This window comes from Pagrus pagrus (assembly GCF_965226575.1).
Source record: "Pagrus pagrus genome assembly, chromosome: 19".
In the NCBI taxonomy this organism is placed as follows: Eukaryota; Metazoa; Chordata; class Actinopteri; order Spariformes; family Sparidae; genus Pagrus; species Pagrus pagrus.
The window spans coordinates 26332602-26340641 of NC_140203.1; positions in this window are offsets into that span (position 1 = coordinate 26332602).

Sequence of the window (8040 nt, forward strand, 5' to 3'; positions counted from 1 at the left end):
ACAACACACTTCCTCTCTGATACCCTCATGACACAGAACAAACCAAGCAGGAGCCAGCAGGACCTGTGTACACATTGCAAACACATCTGGAGCAAATTAACTCAAACCTATGAATTAACGCAACTTCTGAAATACACAAATTAGGTTAACAGTACTTCTGAACCTTACATTTCCTCCCTCTCACACATAAGAAATGCCCCCTTTTCAAATACAATAAACATAAGTAGCTGCTTATGAAGAGAACGATAACAAAGCAACAGTCTAATTTAAGAGTATAGTACATAAGGTATTTAGGAGGTTTAAAGGATAACTACCGTTTTTTACAACCTGGACCTTATTTCTGGCAAAATATATGATCATTTACTCACCCAGATAACTTTGGTGTCATTCGGCGTCGTTCGGACGAAATTAGATCCAGTGTAGCGGCGATATATCCATATAATGGGAGAGACGGGGCAGCGACACACAGCCTCTATATAACGCATTATCTGCCACGAAACTAGTTCATTTCATCAATATTTTGTTATGAAATGCTAGCGCTATTAGCCTCTGAGTCCGGGCTCGTCTATTGTCAACATCCGGGGTCAAACTAGCAGTAGCAGCTACAGGTAAACAAGCCGCGCTGTCGCGGGTGCGCGCGCAGCTCAGAGACGACATCTTCCAGGTCAGAGGTAGTAGATCAGCCTACAGACCCCGGATGTTGACAATAGACGAGCCCGGACTCAGAGGCTAATAGCGCTAGCATTTCATAACAAAATATTGATGAAATGAACTAGTTTCGTGGCAGATAATGCGTTATATAGAGGCTGTGTGTCGCTGCCCCGTCTCTCCCATTATATGGATATATCGCCGCTACACTGGATCTAATTTCGTCCGAACGACGCCGAATGACACCAAAGTTATCTGGGTGAGTAAATGACCATATATTTTGCCAGAAATAAGGTCCAGGTTGTAAAAAACGGTAGTTATCCTTTAACTTCACGACTTCTGGAGCGCAGTGAAGAACGAGGGCCCTGACTCGGCATGGCAGAGGGAACAGTGTTGGACTGGAGCATCAGCACTTGACCAGAGAGAGGAGTAGTTTCAGTTTCAGAGTCCATGGAGAGGGTGACGGGGTAGATTGGGATTGGGGGCCGTGGCTGGAGTTGGGGCAGAGGCGGTTGGCAGTTCTGAGGGGATATGAGGCATCACTGCTGCGGCCAGGCATGTTGTAGCTCTTTGTAGCCATAGACATTGAAAGTTTAAAGATATGGGCTGGTTCGTGTTTTCTGGATACCCAGCAGCTCACACAGGCGCTTCATGTTCACAAATGTACTTTGTACAATGTACAAACAGACCGTTTGCAACTGTTGTGGAGCGCTGGTCTGGAATGGCATAGAGGTTTACATACTGTATTTGGAGAAATAATCTTGAACTACAAGCATATACCTGTTGCTTGCATCACATGAAGTACATGCTTGCAGCACATTTTGATATCATGTGACATGAATGGCCAATAGCAAAGTATCTGAGCACTTTTCAAGACTTTATCTGCTGACCGGTTGCTGGATTTCTATGCAACAGCTTTAGGACAGTGTCTTTTAAAGCCTGTGGGACCACAACTTGATATAGAACTGACATCATGGATTTAAAAATTTGCGACTGAGTAAACAATTATGTAGTGGGCTGTGTCTGTCTGTCTGTGGTACTCTTGCCAAAGTACTTTACCAGCAGTTGTGCATTTCCTCATATGCCAGTATGGTGGTTTCCGACCTTTAGCTTTCTAGCTAATAACCTCTGAAAGAACAGGATCTTATTGTTGTTCCTATTGTTGTTGTTGTAATTCTAATATTTTGTTAAATGCTCCTTGGTCATTTTCACCTCAGTTAGGTGCTTCTGATATCCATCCACAAGCTTCTGGCAGGCCTCCTGCTGAATTTTTAACCACTCCAGAATTGGTGAAGTTCAACTAAATGTGTTGGCTTCCTTATATGTTTCTTCAGCACAGCCCACATGTTCTTTATGGGGTTCAAGTCAGGACTTTGGGAAGGCCATTCCAAAACCTCAGTTCTAGCCTATTTTAGCCATTCCTTTACCACTTTAGATGTGTGTTTGGAATCATTGTCCTGTTGGAGAACCAAACTGCATGCTTTACAGTAGGTATGGTGTTCTTGGGGTTAAAGGCCTTACCTTCTCTCCTCCAAACATATTGCTGCTCATTTTGGCCAAACAATTCAATTTTTGTTTAATCTGACCACAGAGTTTTCCTCCAGAGGGTATTTTCTTTATCCATGTGATCAGCAGCAAACTTCCGTTGAGCTTTAAGGTGCCACGTCTGGAGCAAGGGCTTCTTTCTAACACGGCAGCCTCTCAGCTCAAGTTGATGTAAAATATGCTTGACTGTGGACACTGATACCTGTCTTCCAGCAGCTTCTAATTCATTGCAGACTTGCTTTTTAGTGTTTTTTGGTTGACTTGTAACCATCCTGACCAATGTTTTTATTTTGGGACCTGTAACTGCTTTGAAATGGCTCCAAGTGACTTTCCTGACTTGGTCAAATCAATAATGTGCTCTTTCAGATCAATGCTGAGCTCTTTAGACTTTCCCATTGTAGTGTTTGTGGAGTCTAGTGGCTGTATCAAACAAGCTTATTAAAATGCAATGGACCTTTTTGCAGAGATTCATCAAACATCTCTAACAGCAGAAGGGCAAGGTGTTTAAAAAATATTGAAAAATTCTGTAGAGAATTCAGGCCCTGTAGACTGCACAGTAATGAAATAGCTTTGGTTATTTCAGCTATACTAAGTGGAGCCTCCAAATTGTTTTTATCTTGTCCTGTTGACAGGTTTGTGATGTCTTGATTTGAAAAGAAATTCAACATTTCATAGCTGTCACTTAGTGACTCTGACTGGTAAAAGTTGGGAGTAAAATAAACTGAAGGTGTTGTTGATCCTAGATAGGCCAGTTATTATTTCACCTGAGGAATTTTCTATTTGAATGATCATTTGTGAGGCTAACCTACCCTTCAGCTGATGTGCAAGAATACGGCCATCTTTTTCTTCATGTTCATATAGGAGCCAGAGGATTCACTACTTCCTCTCAGTCGTTCTATCCAAACAGAGATATATCTTTTTTCGATTTGGCTTCCACTCCAGTCATTATAATTTACACCTCAAACATTCCAAATGTGAACTTGCTTGCTCAGTTATCATGGCTTGTATCGTTACTGCATTATGCCTTTTCAAATCCGTGATTACATACTTGCTCTGCCAAATTTGCAGCCAACCAAGGGATTTCATCAGCCCCCTTGCAAAAACTGGGTCACTGGTCATCATCACCTCCTACATTGCTCTGATATCAACACTTTTCTTACAAATCAAGTACCTCTGAAGCCCTGAATTCCCTGGTATGGTGGTATTGTTCTCAGGTATTTCATTCACCATTTACATACACCTTGCTGGCCATGACTGTTTTTTTCACTCTATATTCATATATAGATCATATTCATTCATATATTCATTAATTCCTATAAATCACCATGTTTAATCTTTTGTTTTTGGATGTTCTGACATCATCACTTCAGTGTTTCATGACCTCATCCACTCATTCCATTCACCACTCATGGTCTATGTGACCTCATACTTCACTTTATTAATTTCAGACCTTACATACTGGTAGGTCATTTTTCTGTTTGGTCACTAGACCTTACATTTCTGTTTGCATTTTATTTAAGTTTTCCTTGTGGCCTTACTTTTGTTTGGTCGCATGACCTTTATTTCAGTTTAGCCCTTATGTTGACTGTTTATTATGTTGTTCGTACCCCTAGTCTTCCTGACCTCATGCATGGTATTTGCAGTTTGATCGTCTGACCTTAATTTCTGTTTGTCAATCACACTTTATTTCTGTTTGATCGCCGGAACTTCTGTTTGCATTTTATCTAAGTTGGTTTCAAGATATTAATTTCTGTTTGGTCATATGAGCTTTAATTTCAATTGGTCCTTACTGACCTTTTAATGTGTTGATCTTATGATCACTATTTCCTAGAGGTCTTACTCCACTTGTCTGGCACTCAGCTCCCATTTTTGTCATTATTCCTCTATGCTGACATCCTTCTAGAATTGCACTGGTGCATAAGATATCGCTTCAGGCATCGTCACTTCATTCATAGGATGATCAATGCAAACCAATCAGGGCTCATTATTACAATGTTCATAATTTTCTTTTCAGCTATGCATTCCTCACAATGGTGTCTAACTGCCAAGGTTTTTCACATTTTCTACTGTGCACATGACAATAAATTATTTTTTTTATCATTCATTCAAAAATGAGTCTCTCCTGACTGAGAAGAAGCTCAGCTCGCAAGACCTCCTCATGCCACCATCACTATCAGCCAATCATGTCACTGCAGTCTGCACTTTAAATCTGTTCTTCTCTCTCCTGCTGTCAGCTGTCATTTCAGGCAATTGTATGACCCTCCTACACCCTGTTCTCCACCAGTTCCTCACATCAGCGGCAGGTTCAACTCACCAGAATCAACTCCATATACATGAGATCTTCAGGATTTTCTTCCATCACCCACCACCAGAGTCTACACTCCATTGGGGGTTTCCTATACTACTCTCAGCTTCACCATCTCCTCAGATATGACAGAGTCTAACTGCCAGGGACTTTCACATTTTCTATTGTGCACATGGCAATAATTTATTTATATCATTCACTCAAAAATGACTCTTTCCTGCTACTCTTTGTTGCGAGAGTGTCTCTGTTAGGCAGAGTGGACAGGCTGGTAGTCTGCAGACTGCCTTGCTGCCTGTCCGCACTGCTCAGCCAGCCCAGAGGCACTGCAGCTGGACAACCGAAGAGGTCAGTGTGTTTAGTGGTGAAACTACAGATCACAAATCACTGTATCAGCATTGCAGCTGGCTTATTGTTTCACAAAGCAACCGCAAGGAGAACACACAAAACACCAGACACCAACTGACCTGCCTCCATCCCTCGGGTTGTCCAGCATGGACATGTGGGGACAGCCAAGTACAGGCACTCTGCCATGGTCACCAGTCAAATCAATCTCCCTTCCTCTGTTTGTTTAGTGGACTACAAGGGCCACGAAAAAAGTCTGATTTTTTGGGGGAAGCGCTCCACCTATTGTCTCATCTACTCTCGTTGAAAAATGGAATAAGTACATTTACCGATGGAGTAGAAGATGCCTGTTTCAGAAAAGCAGTTTCAGAAAACAGGTTTAACACACTCTGAACCAAAACCTGGGCTGGAGTTGACTAAACCTAAGATGGGAAGCTGAATTTTTGGTTCCAGAGCAGCTTATCAGAATTAGTTCAATCAAGTCTGGATCTGTTAAGCCTGAATTCAGTCCATGGGCGGAGAAAGAAAAAAGCTAAACAATGGAGCTCCGGTACTATGATTCACCATGGCAATGGATAAATAAAGAGCAAACCCTCAATTGTAATGTACTTATCTATAAAACAGGAATGGAGAAAGAAGTCAAAAGGTAAATATTAGACACATATGTTATTTAGCATATTCCACATTCATCATTTACCGGACTTAATTTTGTTAATGGCTTAAAGTGTTGAAATCCTACAGTATGTTTCATTTGATTTTGACCACTTGAAACCTAACAGCAACAAACTGCAGGTGGGAGCAACTTAAAATGAAAATATGGATTAGACTGATAAGATATATTTGACTCATGGACATAAAGATGATTGTAAAGTCATAGTCCGACCCAGTACTAATAAGTTTGGCTATTTGCAGTTGAAAACGTTTTCAAACCACAATTTTTATTTTACATTTTTAAATCTCGCTCATTAGCATTTAATGACTATATTTCAACATGTGTACATTTAAATGTAGTCAATGAAATGCTGTCAAAACACTACGTATATGTAGGCTGTATTCAATAACTAAAATTTTCAAATAGCCTAATTAGAATCTTTAGTTGCACCACAATCACCCCACTCTAACATGATATGATGACTATAATAGGGATGTTACATTAGGGAGACCAATTGCAAAATGACAAATTACTTTTCACTGATCAGTGTCTTACATTTCTAAAGCTTAATACAGATTAGTTTTTATTCAAACAGTAATTACTAGAGTAATGTAGCTAGGCCAATGTTACAGTGCAGCGGAACTGGTTAACAACCCTGACAGCTCCCCCGGTGTTCAGTTTGCTATAAGGGACAATGGATATAATTCTGAGCTGAGTATGAATTGTTGACTGTATATTCAATATGAAATGAATGAATCCACAATGTCCACAGATCACTGTCTTTGTCCTTACATTGATGAGAGATTGATAATTAAAGCACTAATTTTAGAGATAGTCCCTGGGTAATGAAATAGTATCTAAGAAGGATTTTCCTAAACCTCTGCAAATTAATGTGTTCCAGGATGTGCTACAAAATTAACTGTGTAGATGAAGACATTTAATGGTGTGTCAGACAGGACACCAGAGGCAGGCATCACAGAGAATCTCAGTTTGTTGAAGAAAACCTGCCAGTGACAGGTTAGGTTTACAGAGTATGTAAGAACAGTAACTGAGCCGGAGTTTAAGTTATCTCTCTTCCTACAACAGACCCAGAGTGTCAGGCCTAACAGAATCAGAATTTTAATTAAACCCACGCTCTGAAATAGGATTCTGTAGTCCGCTGGACTACAACAGGAAGGGAGGAAGATCAGTTGGGCCTGTGCACACGGCAGAGTGCCTGTCCTCCTGTGTCCACACTGGACACCCAGAGGGAGGTCAGTGGGCCCCATTGAATTTACTGGTTGATCACACAACAGACGAGACAAGAATTAGCAGCTAGAGTGCTATTTCCTAACTGTATGTTCAGTTTTCAGTGTCTGGCGTTTTACGTTGTCAGCTGCGATACTGATACAGTGGATGGTAAACGCCACTAAACACACTGATCTCTGGGAAGGTTAGGCAGAGTTGACAGGTGGGTGTCCACAGAGCAGACCAGCGACAGCAAAAGAACAGCTTGGAAGGTTGAGTGAGCCCGAGAAGAGCAGCAGCAGCAGACCAGAAAAGAGGCTGAATAAAGGTGAGTGTTTACCAAGAAGTGGAGTAAAATCGTCTTGCAAGAAAAGCAGTGGGGTCCATAATAATGCTTGAGGCACACAAAACAAACAGGAAAATAAATCCAACTGTGGCCAGGGACTTACGTTCTGTCCAATCACAAACAAGAAGGTTGTCCTACCTTTTCCATAATTTGAAATGTTGTTGTGAATGTAATCTTGTCTGAGATGTTATGGTGTTTTGTGAAATACTGTGTTTTCTATAATGTCAATGTGGTTTCTGTAATGTTTTTGTGTATATATGAAATGCTGTTGTGCGTTGTGTTTCCTGAAATGTTGTTGTGTTTTGCTGTGGCAGGGCATGTCACACTTCACAGCGGTGTTGGTGGTCAGCAGGACTTGGAATGGGCCGGTCCATCGTGGTTGAAGTTTGTTCTTTCTTTTGTATTGCTTCACGTAGACAAATTCACCAGGCTGGATGTCTTGGCAGTCAGGAGTCTGGGCTGCGATCACCTATGAATGCAGAGCTTTGACAGAAGAACACAGCACAGAAGAACACAGCACCTTGTGATGCACTCGCCTGCACAAGGGGTGAGACTATTTGAACTGGCTGATCATCTGCACTAGCTGAGGGTACATGGGACAGGAAAAAAATTGTCATCATTATCACTCTAGCTGTGTTGGGTAGATAAATGTGGTGTCTTATGTGGGTACTTTTTTGTTTCGTGTTTTTGATCAACTTTCTTATCAGTCTTTGCAATCATTACAGTATTATTGTCCCTTTGTCACTGTTTTACAAAAAGGTGTCCTTTAGACTAGCTAATTTACAAGCTGGGTTTCGTCTTTCACACTCCTCAAACCAGGCCTATTATTGTATCCAATTTACCTTCTTATTTAAAATCATTTCTATTCTTTTCTTCTTCTTGTAAAACCTTCTTTGGCCCCTCGAACACACTCTTGTCAAGTGAACCCTCTACTGGAAAACATTCATCTTTTCCGTGTCCATTTAAACCACGCTG